General features: G+C 43.3%; 1 protein-coding gene across 6 annotated transcripts in view; it reads right to left on the bottom strand.

Moving 5' to 3' along the window:
• Positions 1-15,416, bottom strand: part of LOC143835330 (uncharacterized) — a 337,087-nt gene that overhangs the window by 138,520 nt on the left and 183,151 nt on the right. The window lies entirely within an intron of this gene.

Genomic DNA, 15,416 nt, shown 5'->3' with positions numbered 1-15,416 from the left:
GCTGTGGGTTGCCTCTTCTCTGCCTTTCTTTTTTTCAAGGAGGGGGAAAATAATGCCACAATCAATTGATTCAACTGGTCCTCCTATGATTGTGTTGTGCTCCATTTAACTGCGTTACAATGTCACTTCTTAATCATTGGAGGCCTTTTTATGCTCTCCACAGAAAAGGGCAACAATAAATATTAACCAAAAAGGGGGAGGGGGAACTTGCTGGCCTGCATATGGAATGCGTGATTCTAAAAATTGAGAAGATGATTCTGGGAAAGTGAGAAAGACTCATATAAGAAAGATTCACATGAGGTGGATTTTAAGTGCATTTGAGCGAGCCATTTTTGAGAGAAAGGTGGGGGTGAAAGCAGAACAAATACATGAATAAAGCCACTCCACTACTGACAAGGGGCCAAGAGTATAGGGCAAGCAAACAGAGAGCAAACCTACTCAAGTACTTCTGCCAGAGGCCTCATGCCAGGAAGCCAAGCTATTTAAAAATACTTTTTCAAAAACATTGTCTTCCAGCTCTTGATGGAATAGTTCACGAGCAGCATCTTTAGTACGGTTGTTTAATTACACAGTGCTCGTTACGGCTGATGAGATGCTTTTATTGGAAGGGTATTTTGTGCAACTTTCACTGATCTGCTTGGTGGGAATTACAAATTCTTCATGACTGCTGGAAAGACTTTTAATTAGACATGTGCGGAGAATGCCTCTTTGGGAGCTCCCAGGTCTGCAGAGCTCCACTTTGTATCAAGACCATAGGAAGAGGGGTTTAAGTGTCTTGCCATGACATGAAATGGCTGGAGAATCTGAGACGTAACCTATTGGGAAATGGCTGGCGGGCAAGGCGTCCAATGTGCGGGCGGGGTGAGGTGGGCGGCGGCGACGGCGCGGTCAGGTCCGGGTGGCTGCGCGGGCGCTCCCGCCTTCGCAGGCCTGCGGCGAGGCGTCCTGCTGGCGGTGGGGGCTGCTGCTGGCGCCGGTGCCGGTGCCGCTGGAACGTTATCCTGGGTGGGCAGCTAGGCGGTGACCTGCCCTCTCCCGACAGAGGCAGGTAATGGCGGCGATCGGCCGGATGTGGGTGAAGTAGAAGTGGGATGGTCAGTCCGGCGGCAAGAGACCAATCGGGAGCTGCTTTGCGTCTGCCGATTGGGCCCTCCGATTGTCAGTCCGGGGGAAGGGGCCTATCGGCACCCTTCCTCATCCCGGACAGGGCCCACTCTCGGGGCCTTTACTGCTTTATTTAATCCACTCCGCTAGGAGCAGTTAAAGATAATTGTACTCAATTATATTTTAAGGTTGTATTTATTTATTTTCATATTTTCATTTATTTATTTTCATAGCTATTTGATGCCTCCTCACTCTTTGACTGTTGCCATTTATTTCCCAGAGAACCTCCTATTGCTGGGAAGTACTGTTACCCAGTAACTATGAACATGATTGTACCATGATGTTATAACTTGGCCAGTCAGATTTGGCTACGCAACAACATTGTTAAGTCAATTCAGAGTGAGTGTGATGCATTTAGCCCTAAGAAAATGCTGAAAAGAAAATGCTTTTTTGCAGGTTATAAATGTTTTCTTGAAAAACATCTCCATTTCAGGTCAGCCATAATTACTCTACTGTAATCAACTGTGTGAACATTGTAATTTTGACAAACCTCATTTCTTTCCAAGGATTCCATTACAATTGTGGAGAGATGTTTTCAAATCTTTTTTTTGCAAAATCATAAACATCAGACACAGGCGGCAATCAGATGTAAAGGCAACGTTGCCAGGAATATGACCCAAATACTTTCATTCTCCAGGGGATATTGTGGTACACTTCTCTGAAGTTTCCTCCTCTTAAAAGTGAGACCAGAGGGAATGACTGTCGAGGATCAGTAAATCACCTATTTTAGACAATGTAAGTCAATTCCCCTAAGAACAACATGAAGGAACAAGACATCTGCAAAAAATGTTAATGATGCTTAGCTCAGGAGTTTTCCATCTAAGGCATTCAAACCATTTCAAACACAGGTCAGCCTAGTATTTCACAGATTACAGATAGGGATTACAATATCTCTAGATTTACAAATTGTCTGTAGAACAGATTTAGAGTGAAACCCTAAGAACTGAGTTATACCCATCTAAAATTGGTATACTCTTTTGAGTCCATTGTCTCCAATTAATTTAAATGGTTGTTGATTCTGCTTAGGATGGCACTAGGTTTGTGTGCGGCGGCATACAAATCGGCCTACCCTCAACCTTCTCAGGCGCTACCTGAGAAAGTGGAGGGAATGCATTTAAATGGCCAAATCATGGCTGATTCGCCAAATTGTGAATGCAGGGAATCCGCAGTTCAGCTAGTTTGAGCCAAAGAAGTATCCAAATCAGTATTGATTTGGGTACTTTTCAGCTTATCCGACCCATGCCTTGTCTCAGCCTTTGACACCTTCCACAATCTCAGCCCTACATATTTTAGGGACCACCTCTCACAGTATGTCCCCCAAAGATCACTCTGCTCCACAAATTCCAAGTTGTTAGTAATCAAAGGTATCAAAAGAGGCCCAGGAGAATCAACTCCCTCTGTCCATCTCCGGGCACAAATTGAGTCCACAGTAGATTTCTTTAGTAGCAGACATGCCACTACCTGTTTCAAAACTGCAGTGACCACTCTCTCTCTTAAAAATGCATTAACTGCCTCACTGACCTAGTTAAGCCAGCCCAACCTCTCAGTGGTGATTTCTTGGGTGACTTCAATTAATCCACAATAAAAAACAGCACTAATAATGCAAATAATAAACAGTTATACCTTCTAAATCCACTGAAGTCTTATAACAGTGTAATTCTGCTTATGACTGTACTGTAAACAGTTAATTCCCTATGTGATTCTGTATATTGTTCATGTAATTCATATCAACATACACTTACTACACACAACAAGCTACAAAGTAATTTAAGGAATATCATCTGAATTATTACAATAAAAAATACTCTTCTCAAACAGACATTTCAGCTATCTACAGCTGGACATTAGGGGGGTTTCTATGACTACCAAGAGCAAGATACTTCTTTAATTGGGGTAATATGCTTCACTTAGCTATAGTGATGTAGAATTAAATAAGCCCAATGACCTTAGTAATTCTATTTATTTGGGGGTGGGGAACGGTGGCATAATACAGAACTCTGACTTTGCAGTATCCTCATTCCTTTGCTAGCAGGAAATAGATTGACCATGTTGGAAACACTGTATTTGCTAAAACATGCAGCTATTTTGACAGGAATCTGTTTTGTATTATTAATAGCTCTTCTATTAAGTTAAAAACAACAACAAACCAAAACTAAACAAACTTCTGTTTATTTTATAGCTTTAAGATCAGTAAAAAGATCAAACTAGATGTATCACTAGGAGATCCATGAATGGAGCTTCTCTGTTTTGCTTTGTTTGTTTTTTATGCAGCAGGCTGTGGACTGAAGGCTAATTCAGATTGAGATCCAGGTGCAAGGGAAGAGCAGTTAGGCCTTCCTTCTGAGCAGCTCCCTAGCTTTAAATGCCATCAGAGAACTGGTATTAGCCCCAGAGGGAACAAAAAGATAATGATATGGGCAAAAAATTGCCACTCTGTAGTTATTTTCACGTCTGCTAGGGAGATTTATAAGCACCCAGGGTCTCTATCTTATCACTCCACTCTGTAATGTGTGAAGCCTTCCACCTAAGGAACCTTCATCCAATGGGGCTCTTCCCCAAGAAGAAAGTTCAAGTTGGAAGAACATCCATAAAAACAGAGGAAGGCTTCCAACTTCACTGAGAGTAGGGGATGACTTTGATAGAAAACCAGTTTATAAGCAAGAAAAGAAAGAAGTTAAATGGCTTCTCTCCATCACATGGCACCTGCTGCAGCTGCAATAAAATAAAAGGAAAAAGGGTAGAAAAATAATCACAGAACAGTGAAGGCATATCATTTTGACCTCAGTGACAACTTGGCTAAAGAAATTCTCATAGAACCGTGTTGTCTGAAGGGTCCCAATAGACAATAGACTCTGGCCACCATGCTTGAAAGTACCTATTTGAATACTGTTGGAAATATGATTGTCATAGAGTATGTTATGTACTAGACTATTCTATGAAGCCCCTTTCCCAGGGGATACCTCCACATACACGTGAAACCTACCTTTTCAAGATGGGGAATTCTGAATTCAGCCCCATGTTTGTTTGTTATTCTTCCCCAGCCCTGAACCACCAGAGGCCCATGGCTCAGTGGTAGATCACATGATTCACATGCATTAGGCTCCAGTCCTGATCCCCAGCATTTTCACGTAAAGGACCATATAACAGTTTTGCCTGAGCCTTTGGAGAGATGTCACTACCTGGACTAAATAGCACAGCAGAATGGCCAATGGCCTGAGGCGTGATTCAAATGCAGCACCAGATATATTAAAAAAAAGTCTGGTCACCATGAGAAACATCCCACATGGACCAGCTTTGGTTGTTGAGCTACCTACAGTTCTTTTGGGGCAGAAAATATCTTGCCACTGTGGTGCATGCCTTGGAAACTTCTAGATTGTATTAGGACAATACACTACATGTGGGGCAGTCCTTGAGGACAGTCCAGAAGCAGGTTCAGAATGAAAAAAGCCAGAATGATGACTGGACTAGGTCATAAGGACCATATCACTCCACACTTATTCCGTCTATACTGGCTCTCTGTTTGTTTCTGGGCTTATATTCACCTTGAAAACCCTACACTCAATGGAAATAGGAAATTTGTTACAGTGACAAACCCTGATTCTAACTAAGGGTTCTGTATCTTTTTTAGTTTGTCAAGACAGTAGCAGTGGAGTCAGGGGAAGCCATTCGGGGACACTTCTCAAAGAGAGGATGAGTTGTCTTAGAACAAGGATCCTGCAGTCAAATTGCTGAACACGATTCAGCCTACTCAGCACAAAATGCAAACTGAAAAGTCAGGCGCTGTGTCTCACTGCATGTTCCCCCTTTGAAGATTTATAACTGTGATTGTTGGCAGAAGAAGGAAGGAGCCAGGACAAAACAAGAGAAAGGAAGAAAATGGGTTACCCCCCTCCTCCATCCTGAGTTCTGCTGCCAAGACTATAATTGCAATCTACAAGATAAACATAAATCTAATAGCAAATCATATCAAATTCAATTTGAATCTCTGAAAGGCACCAAATTTTCTGTTGTACACTATGCAACATTTGAAAGGGGGAGGGGGGGATAGGATGGCAGAAGGGAAAATAGGCACCCAAGATTTTGAGCATCAATAGCACATTTCCCTTCTTCTAGGTTTAAAAAAACCCAAATATTTATATTTCACATATTTCAGCAGCATGCCAGATGATTTTTCTTTGAAGTACTTCTTTTAGATCTAGAATATATAGTAAGTGGTTTACTATGTTTATTGCTCTTCTCTTTTACTTGCATTGAGTAGGTATTTACATTGAATATACTTTGGGTGACACCAATTATTAAGTTTACTTCAAATCTTAATGATTGTTAGATTTGCAGATTACCATCCTAAACAGTAAAAAGTGTATCTCACTGAATTCAACATGATTTTCTTTTATGTAAAAATAAACCCTGGCACTTTGCCATTTCATGAATGAGCCCTGGTAATTCTCAGAATTGTATTCATTTTAGAGCACAACCCTAAACTGTTACACCCTCCTCAGCCCATTCCAGAAGGGTGTAGCTTTATTTAGGGCTGCACTGTTAAAAACCCTTGGGCAACCCTGTCCATAGGCTCTATACATCAATGCATATTTGGTGGAGGAGAGTCTTGCTGTTGCCCTGCTTTTCTCTCATATTCATTAATTTTAAACTGTTGTGATATCTGAAAAGGCTCATCTTTCAGCAAAATTCATACAGACCTTCCAATGGATGCTACTTTTTTCCAGCATTTTAGAAGGAAAAAACAAAAAGAGGTCCATGCCTTGAGGACTTTACAATCTATAGAGTACAGTTTGTCTACACATGGGTGACATTTATTTGCAGAGATGTTAAAAGTATTCTAGTGATCCAAATATGTAGATAAAAATATTGTATCTCTGATTTATCATACTGAGGTTTCTTTTTTTAGGGAAAAAAAACAGGTATTAAACGTATGTAACTATTTTCTCTAGTCAGAAAACTTTATTGCCAAATCATCTTGTACAATATGATAATGAACACCATTCAGAATGTTTTCATGTTAACTAAAATCTCTATTTTATCCACTCTGAGAGTGAGTCACTTAGAAATAAATATGTTTTGTTCTCTCTGATATTAGAACCATGCAGAGGGTCAAATGAGGAGCTCACGGAAAATATTTCCTGCCATTGCAGTCCTGACAGATTATTTCACCCCTTGGTTTATTGGGCCTGGTAGGTCATGCATGCCACATATCTCTTGGTGAACTCTATGATCACATGGAGAATCGCTAAAAATTAATTTGAAAATTATTTGGAAGTAAATTATGTTATTCACAAGAACATTTGTTTTGTATCCTGTCCTATCCAGAGTTAGCAATATCTGTACCATAAATAAAGCCAGACATGGATGCTGGGAGGAGTTGGGACTCATCCCAAATCTGATCGGACCCCTGGGGAATCACTCATCCTGGAGCACAATCAGGCAGGGGATGGCCCGCCCATAACTGCCTCCACATCCCTGATGGATCCTCGGGGAGGATACTCACCCCAAAGGACCAATCAGGTAGGGGACACATCATCCCTCACTGCCTTCCCTTCTGCCTTCCAGCCCGAGCAGCCCTGCTGTGGCTGCCTGGGTAGGTGGGTGGATAGGTGGGGAGGGAGGCAAGGAGCACTCGCCTGAAGTCCCCTCACCCCAACTAGCCTCGTTGCCACAGTGGGGCTACCCGGGCGAATGGGGGGGGGAAGCTAGCTAGGCCTAGCTCACCCCTGCTCCAATAGCCTTGCAGCAACCCTGCGAGGCTTCAGAGAGGCTGCCTGGGCAGGTGGTGGGAGAGGCAGGGAGCACCCCCCTCAGTTTGTCCTCACCCCAACCAACCTCACAGCAGTATTGCGAGGCCATGGCAGGGCTGGCCAGGCAGATGGAGAGGGAGGCATAAAACGCCCAGCTGAGCTCATACCTGGCACAACCAGCCTCATGGTAGCCTGGCAAGGCCATGGTGGGACTGCCCAGGCAGGTGGCAGGGGATGTGGGGAGCGCACAGCCGAGCTTGCTCCCTCCCCAAATAGCCCCTAGTGACCTGGTGAGGCCTTGGCAGGCCTGCCTGGGTAAATGGCAGGGGAGGTGGGGAGTTCCTGGGTGAGCTCACCACCACCCCAAAAAGCCTTACAGTGGCCTTAGGAGGCCTCATCAGGGCTCCCTGGGTGGCGTGGATGCTAGAGCCTGTTGTATTTTTTATACAATGGGCTTTCATGCTAGTAACACAATAAAAAACAATTTCCAGGGACAACTTCACTAGGAAAAATCTATTGCTGAAAAATTTACTGTAAAGTTTCTATGAGGTTTTCCTCAGAAGTGATGTCACAATGATTTCTTCAGAACTGGCATCACATCCAGGTTTTCCTCAAATCTGATACCATAGAATCAGGTCTTGGTGTTTGTTCATGATTTTTTTATTGATTTTTTAAAAATATTTTAATTCAGTTCAGATGCTTTGATATTTTTATGTTTACCATAAAACCCTTGGGACCCTTTAGGAAGGACAGCATAAAGGCATTTAATTTTTTTTTTGGGGGGGTGCTTTCGTCCTCTGCCATTCTGGGAGGACAACAGTAATTTATTGCAATGGGTCCACCACCACCATTGTGTACTTGCCCCAATGTGGATACAGCATCCATGAATGAATAAAACTTACACATATAGGAACAATCCCTGTGAGTATTCCCAATCACCAGGACAGAGAATATGTATGCACAGAAGAGCTGTGCCCAGGTGACATCAGTGCATCCTGTGCTCGCTATCATTAACATTTCCGCTGCATTCACTCCATCGGTATTTCCTACCAATGGAAAAACTATGGCTAGGAAAAGCAGATGGGTGATGGCAAACCCCAGTTCGAACCTTGCCTCAGCTTTACATAAACTGCCACCAGCTGGCCTCAACCTCTCATTTTATTTAACAAATGGCAACATGATGGTTGTAGGGAGTTCAAGAAAAAAGGCCTTGATGGGAGTGCCATTATCATAGAATACTCTGAACACAAAAATGTACCGTATTTGCCGGCGTATAAGGCGACTGGGCATATAAGACGACTCCCCAACATTACCAGTCAAAATATAGAGTTTGCCGCCTCTGTGAGCCCAGTGGGGAGGGGAGCTGCCGCCGCCTGCCGCCCGCAGCCCGCAGCCCGCCGTGAGCACAGTGGGGGGGAGCCGCTCGCCACTCGCCGAGTGGGGGGGGAGCTACCGCCGCTCGCCGCCGCCGCTCGCCCAGTGGGGGGGAGCTGCCGCCGCCCGCCGCCCGATCCTGACTGAAGTGCACCCGGCGTATAAGACGGCCCCCCCACTTGGAGGCATGTTTTTGAGAGGGAAAAAGCCGTCTTATACGCCGGCAAATACGGTAACTAGCAGACGGACACTTTAAAAGCCTTTACTTAAAAAAACACAAAATAACTGCCATGAAAACTGGGTGGAAGTTCAAGAGGTGATTTCCCCGCGATATGGACAACAGGATCTCTGACATGCATGCTGCAAATTGGAATGCTACAGAAGAATGTAAAATAACATAGCCAGCATAGGATGGCAATACCATATTCATAGGGTTACAGGCTTAACGATCACTTCCTAGTTTCACATTCACAACCATTAATACCAAGTAGAACTTGCATTTCACCTATGACCATCCATTAAAAGGATGTGGGGAAAATCCAACCATTCACCAGCCTAATGGAGAGCATGATAATACAGATAAAAATGCATTCTTGAGTATTGAGTGTTCTTCATTAGGCACTGTAGCATTCAAACAGCCTGGAATCTGACCGCAGCTGAAACCCTGCTTATTATCAAAAGGTCTACCGAAGAAATGATAAGGAATATCAGCCAGGAAGGAAGTTATTTAATCCTTCCTACCCTCTTCCACAGGACTGCAGAAAATATACAGACAACAGGAAGAAATTTGTTCAACCGTCAATATGAAGTTATTATTTTCGCCCTCATCTAGGGGAAAATTAACCAATAAACAACTTTATTATAAAAATCCACTCTAACAACATGGCTCTGCGAGTATAATGAGACAGAAATATGCCTGTTAATATAAATCGATGTTTCTTTTGTGGTATACTTTAATTCCACCAATCCCAATAGCAGTAATGTCTATATGAATTCTAGAAGCAGGTATCAGTTGACAAATGGTTTCAATTCCAGGCTAACACTCTTAAGACTGATAGAAACAGAATCACAGAGAATCACAGAATCATAGAGTTGGAAGGGGCCATACAGGCCATCTAGTCCAACCCCCTGCTCAACGCAGGATCAGCCCAAAGCATCCTAAAGCAACCAAGAAAAGTGTGCATCCAACCTTTGCTTGAAGACTGCCAGTGAGGGGGAGCTCACCACCTCCTTAGGCAGCCTATTCCACTGCTGAACTACTCTGACTGAGACATTTTTTTTCCTGATATCTAGCCTATATCTAGCCTCATTGTACTTGTAGTTTAAACCCATTACTGCGCGTCCTTTCCTCTGCAGCCAATGGAAACAGCATCCTGCCCTCCTCCAAGTGACAACCTTTCAAGTACTTAAAGAGGGCTATCATGTCCCCTGTCAACCTCCTTTTCTCCAGGCTGATCATTCCCAAGTCCCTCAACCTATCTTCATAGGGCTTGGTCCCTTGGCCCCAGATCGTCCTCGTCGCTCTCCTCTGTACCATTTTAATTTTATCTACGTCCTTCTTGAAGTGAGACCTCCAAACTGCACACAGTACTCGAGGTGTGGTCTGACAAGTGCCGTATACAATGGGACTATGACATCTTGTGATTTTGATGTGATGTCCCTGTTAATACAGCCCAAAATGGCATTTGCCTTTTTTACCGCTGCATCACACTGCCTGCTCATGTTTAGCTTACAATCCACAAGTACCCCAAGGTCTCGTTCACACACAGTGTTACCTAGAAGCATATCCATCATCCAGTAGGCATGCTTTTCATTTTTCTGACGCAGATGCAGAACTTTACGCTTATCTTTATTATGGGCATCTCATTTGCCCATTTTTCCATTGTGTTCAGATCTCGTTGAACTCTGTCTCTATCTTCTGGAGTATTTGCCAGTCCTCCAAATTTGGTGTCATCTGCAAACTTGATGAGTAGTCCCTCCACCCCCTCATCTAGATCATTAATAAATATGTTAAAAAGTACCGGACCGATCACCGAGCCCTGAGGTACCCTGCTACTCACCTCCCTCCAGTCTGATGAAACACCATTGACAACAACTCTTTGAGTGCGGTTCTCTAACCTATCCACCTAACTATCTGAAAATCCAGATTGCAGTCCTTCAATTGATTCATCAGAACATCATGGGGAACCTTATCAAAAGCTTTACTAAAATCCAAGTAAACGTCATCAACCGAATTTCCACGATCCAGCAAACCTGTTACTTGGTCAAAAAAGGAAATCAGGTTGGTCTGACAGGACCTGTTGGAGACAAATCCATGCTGACTTCCTTGGATCACCAAATTGTCCTCCAGATGTTTGCAGATCGCTCCCTTTAAAATCTGCTCCATTATCTTCCCCACAACAGAGGTCAGACTCACTGGTCTGTAGTTTCCCGAGTCATCCTTCTTCCTTTTTTTGAAGATCGGAATAACGTTTGCTCTCTTACAGTCCTCCGGGACATCTCCAGTCCTTAAAGAGGTCCCGAAGATGATGGACAAGGGTTCTGCAAATTCTAAGGAAAGTTCTTTGAGCACTCTCGGGTGCATTTCATCCGGCCCAGAGGATTTGAACTCATCCAGTGCATGCCTAAATACCTCTCGACAACCTCTGTCCATGTCAATCTGCCACCCAGACATTATCCCTTGACTACTGACATCATTAGATGCGCCTAAACCTTTTGACCTGTGGGAAAAAAAACAGATGTAAAATAGGCACTGAGCCTTTCTGCTTTCTCTGCATCCTCTGTTAGAGTTTGTCCATCTGCACCCAACAGTGGGCCTATTGCCTCCTTTACTTTACGTTTGCTCCTCACATAACTGAAATTTTTTTTCTTGTTACAATGGACTTCCCTGGCCAATCTTAGCTCACTCTCAGCTTTGGCCTTTCTGATGATTGATCCACAGTTCCTAGTAACTTGTAGGTACTCTTCTTTAGAGCTCTGTCCTTCCCTCCATTTCCTGAACATTTCCCTTTTCTTTCTTAGTTCCTCTTGAAGTTCTCTGTTCATCCAAATAGGCTTCTTAGAGCTCCTGCAGTGTTTTTGTCTTTCTGGGATAGTCATTGATTGAGCATGCAATAGCTCTTGTTTGAGTGGTGCCCACCCTTCACATGCTCCCTTCCCTTCCAGCATTCTCGTCCATGGTATGACACTCATCATGTCTCTGAGTTTATTAAAGCTTGCCCTACGAAAATCCAACATCCACATCTGGCTACAAGCTTCCTTGCCCCCCCCCCACCATCTCAAAAGGAATTCTATGAGGACATGGTCACTTCCACCTAGGGTCCCACCTCCTTCACCCCATCCACCAACTCTTGCCTGTTGGTCAGTATTAAGTCCAGTATGGCTGAACTGTTTGTGGGTTCATTTACTATTTGATAAATGAAATTGTCAGCCAGGCAGGTCAGAAAGTTGCATGACTGAGGACGCTTTGCAGAGCGTTTGTTTCCCAGCACACATCTGAGAAATTGGAGTCACCCATGATGTCAAGGTCCTGCCGCTTGGATATTTTCCCAAGCTGCTCACAAAGTGCAGCATCCACATCCTTTCGTTGGTCAACCTCCTTATTTACCGTGCTACCACTGATTTCTCACAATGTGGCAGCATGCCCCACCACTTCCCATGTACACACAGGGGATGAAATCCTCCCAGTGCACATGGTTCACCCTGGAGTTGTATGTGCGTATGCACAACGCTGGAACAGGAAGGTTCCTTCATGCCTCGCAGTGGCGGCAGGGGCTTTGGGGATCTTCCTGCTGCTTGTAGGGACAAGGGACCACCAGGAAGACCATGAGTGGTCCATCAGAAATCTGCAGAGGGAGAGTACACTGGTGAACATGCCTCCACTTCCATTAGTGGAAATTTTCTGCAGAACACTTAACAATCTTTGTGGTTTTATTTATACTTTGATGCTGGTCAATGATCGTAAGTAAATAATCAATCTGCAGAACACAAGTCTGATTCTTAAGTAAAAATCTGTGTAAATGTGGAAGTTCCTATCAATTTGGCGTCGAGGTTAATTTTTTTTTTAAAGCTTAGCAACATTTCTCAGGTTCAGACAATAAGATCAAATATTTAAGCTGTCCATGATATGTTTCTGTAGTATCAATAAAATTTAATTGTGGCTTTAATAGCTCAGAAGCATTCACCAAGAAAAGGTAGAATTACTCGCTAGTGTCCATCTGTCAGAAACTGAGAAGCACATTTCCTCAGCAGGCATGAAACAAGTAGCACTGTCCATTCCATCTTGCGAGAAAGAAACGGAACTGTTCATTATTCTGTCTGATCAATATTTCAGGGAGGAAAACAATTTAAAACAGGAGAGGACAGCACAATATACCCCCAAAGAGCCTTTAAATCAACACACATGGCTTGAGAATCCAAATCCAAACGGTGAAACCCTTAAAGAGTAGCAGCAACCTATCAACATTATGAATGAAATATTACCCACATTACAGGCACATGAAACAAACAAGATGAGAAGAGAGGACAGAAGATCTGTCATCAACAATTTAGTCCTTCCTTGAATGTCCCCTTTTTAACAAAATCTTCTGGAGATCATTGCAAACTCACCTCAGGACTGTTTTCTATTCTACTTACAGTTACATTCCCCCTAAGAATGGGTTTTTTAAAAATTTAGTTTGGTTTACTCTTTGGATTTACTAGATTCTTCTTCTATTTATTTAGATTCTTCTTCTATTTATTTATCCATTTCATCCTTCCCTTCCTCTCAGGAACACAGGAGGGTGTATTAGGTCCTCCTCCTCGACATTTTTCATGGCACAATCATCCTGCAAGATGACTGGCCCATATTCAACCAGCAACCTGAGTACAGGTTTCCATCTTGATCTCCTGGACCTGGTACAACCATGTATCTGCTAGTTTGACTTGTTTTTTGTTGTGGTGGTTTGTTTGTCTTTTTAACATACAGTAAAGACCTGGTTTGCTATAGCCCTGTGCCCTCAAGACCCACATGTGTTCACCGAATGGGTGGGGGGAGAACAAGGAAGAAGAAGAAGAAGAAGAAGCAGAAGAAGAAGAAGAAGCAGAAGAAGAAGAAGAAGCAGAAGAAGAAGAAGAATTGGTTCTTATATCCCGCTTTTTTCTACCCGAAGGAGGCTCAAAACGGCTTACAGTCGCCTTCCCTTTCCTCTCCCCACAACAGACACCCTGTGAGGTGGGTGAGGCTGAGAGAGCCCTGATATCACTGCTCGGTCAGAACAGTTTTATCAGTGCCGTGGCGAGCCCAAGGTCACCCAGCTGGCTGCATGTGGGAGAGTGCAGAATTGAACCTGGCATGCCAAATTAGAAGTCTGCACTCCTAACCACTACACCAAACTGGCTCTCGCTTTAAGCACACTGGCCCCACCTCTTTCCCCCACGCATTTACCTGGTCATCTGTAGGGGTAATCTTGTGGGGGAAGCTCTTATTCCCCAGGCCCCAAGTTTATATCAGGAGCCAATCCATTTTATAGGCCATGAAGTATGTTGTAAACTCATCACATAATTCGATTGCAGCTTCTGAAAACCCACTGTAGGTTCCCCCAAAACACTGCCAAGTACTGAAATCTTACGTCAACCTAAAACTGACAAGTAGATTCTGCAGAAAATCCAGTTGGCTGTTCTGAATTTGATCAGTACTCCATTTCTTTTTACAAACCATAGCATATTTATGTAAGAACATAATTAAGTAGAAAGAAGAGTCATTGGCAATCATAAAATCATGGAGCTGGAAGGGACCTTCAGGGTCATCTAGTTCAACCCACTGAATGCAGAAACTCAAAACTACCTGCCCACCCACAGTGACCCCAATTTCATGCACCAGTGATCCCCCCACCAAAAATCTCCAGAATCCAGCCTGGCCTGGAGGAAATATTTAAAATCCGATACATCCCAGAGGCTGAACCATCAATATATCTTTACAGTACTGATTGGAAAATGTACCACTTCAAACAATAGCACTGATGATACACTTGAGGAAAAGGCATATTAGCTCAGGTGAACTTGGATGGTGCCTAATTAGTTCATGTCAAATAAGATGCCAACTCAAAGTGACATGCATGAACGCATCACTCTATTAGCCTGTTTATAAATGTAATGACTTTGCTAGTGACATAATTAGAACCATTATTTAATTTTTATTACATTTATTGGCCCACATGTACAATATTAAGCTGCTATTTGCCTGAAAGATTGTAGCAGAAGCTGATCCCACAGATTGGGGATTTAAGGCAGTAATTTTTTTTTAATTCTTGACTAGGAAACTAACATCAAAGAGAATATTTGCATTTATGTTGCACAGGGATGAACATACCTGGTTTATTTCATTGCTCACTTGAAGGCTTGTGCTTGTCAAAAGCTAAACTTTGATTTCATTTTCTGTGCATTCAAGTGGAAGCTTATGACAATCTGAAGACAGGTTTATTCTAATTAGCTGGCTCTAAATTCAGCCTCCCCCTCCCCTTAGCCCCAGTAGCTCACCAAAGGCTCATACACAGGTTACATGTGTATAGTCTCAATGTGTATGTGAGATCATGACTGCTGGCTCTCCTCATATGTATATTAAGCCTCACTTTTGTACATTTGTACATGAGTTATGCAAAATATAGGCAAAATATATTTTGGCAGTGAGTAGGCCCAGGACGTAAGAGCCTCTTGTGGCGCAGGGTGGTAAGGCAGCCGACATGCTGTCTGAAGCTGGGAGTTCTATCCCAGCAGCTGGCTCAAGCCAGATTTTAATCTTTATTGTTTTATTTAAGGAAAGCATATAGCATGTAAACACTGTAAGGACTCTTTCCAGTGTCCAAGCTTAACAGATTTGTACATTGTCCAAAATGTTCAATATGCAACTTCTTATTTGTCTAATGTCTATTCTTCCAGTAGGTCTCACCTGGAACAGAATATTTACCGGTGTCTATACTGGGACTTAAGAGCCTCTTGTGGCACAGAGTGGTAAGGCAGCAGTCATGCAGTCGGAAAGCTCTGCCCATGAGGCTGGGAGTTCAATCCCAGCAGACGGCTCAAGGTTGACTCAGCCTTCCATCCTTCCGAGGTCGGTAAAATGAGTACCCAGCTTGCTGGGGGGGGTAAACG

The sequence above is a fragment of the Paroedura picta genome, chromosome 4 (genome assembly GCF_049243985.1).
Source record: "Paroedura picta isolate Pp20150507F chromosome 4, Ppicta_v3.0, whole genome shotgun sequence".
Lineage (NCBI taxonomy): Eukaryota > Metazoa > Chordata > Lepidosauria > Squamata > Gekkonidae > Paroedura > Paroedura picta.
Note: the sequence above shows the minus strand (reverse complement) of the source record. Positions and strands in the feature narration are given on the sequence as shown.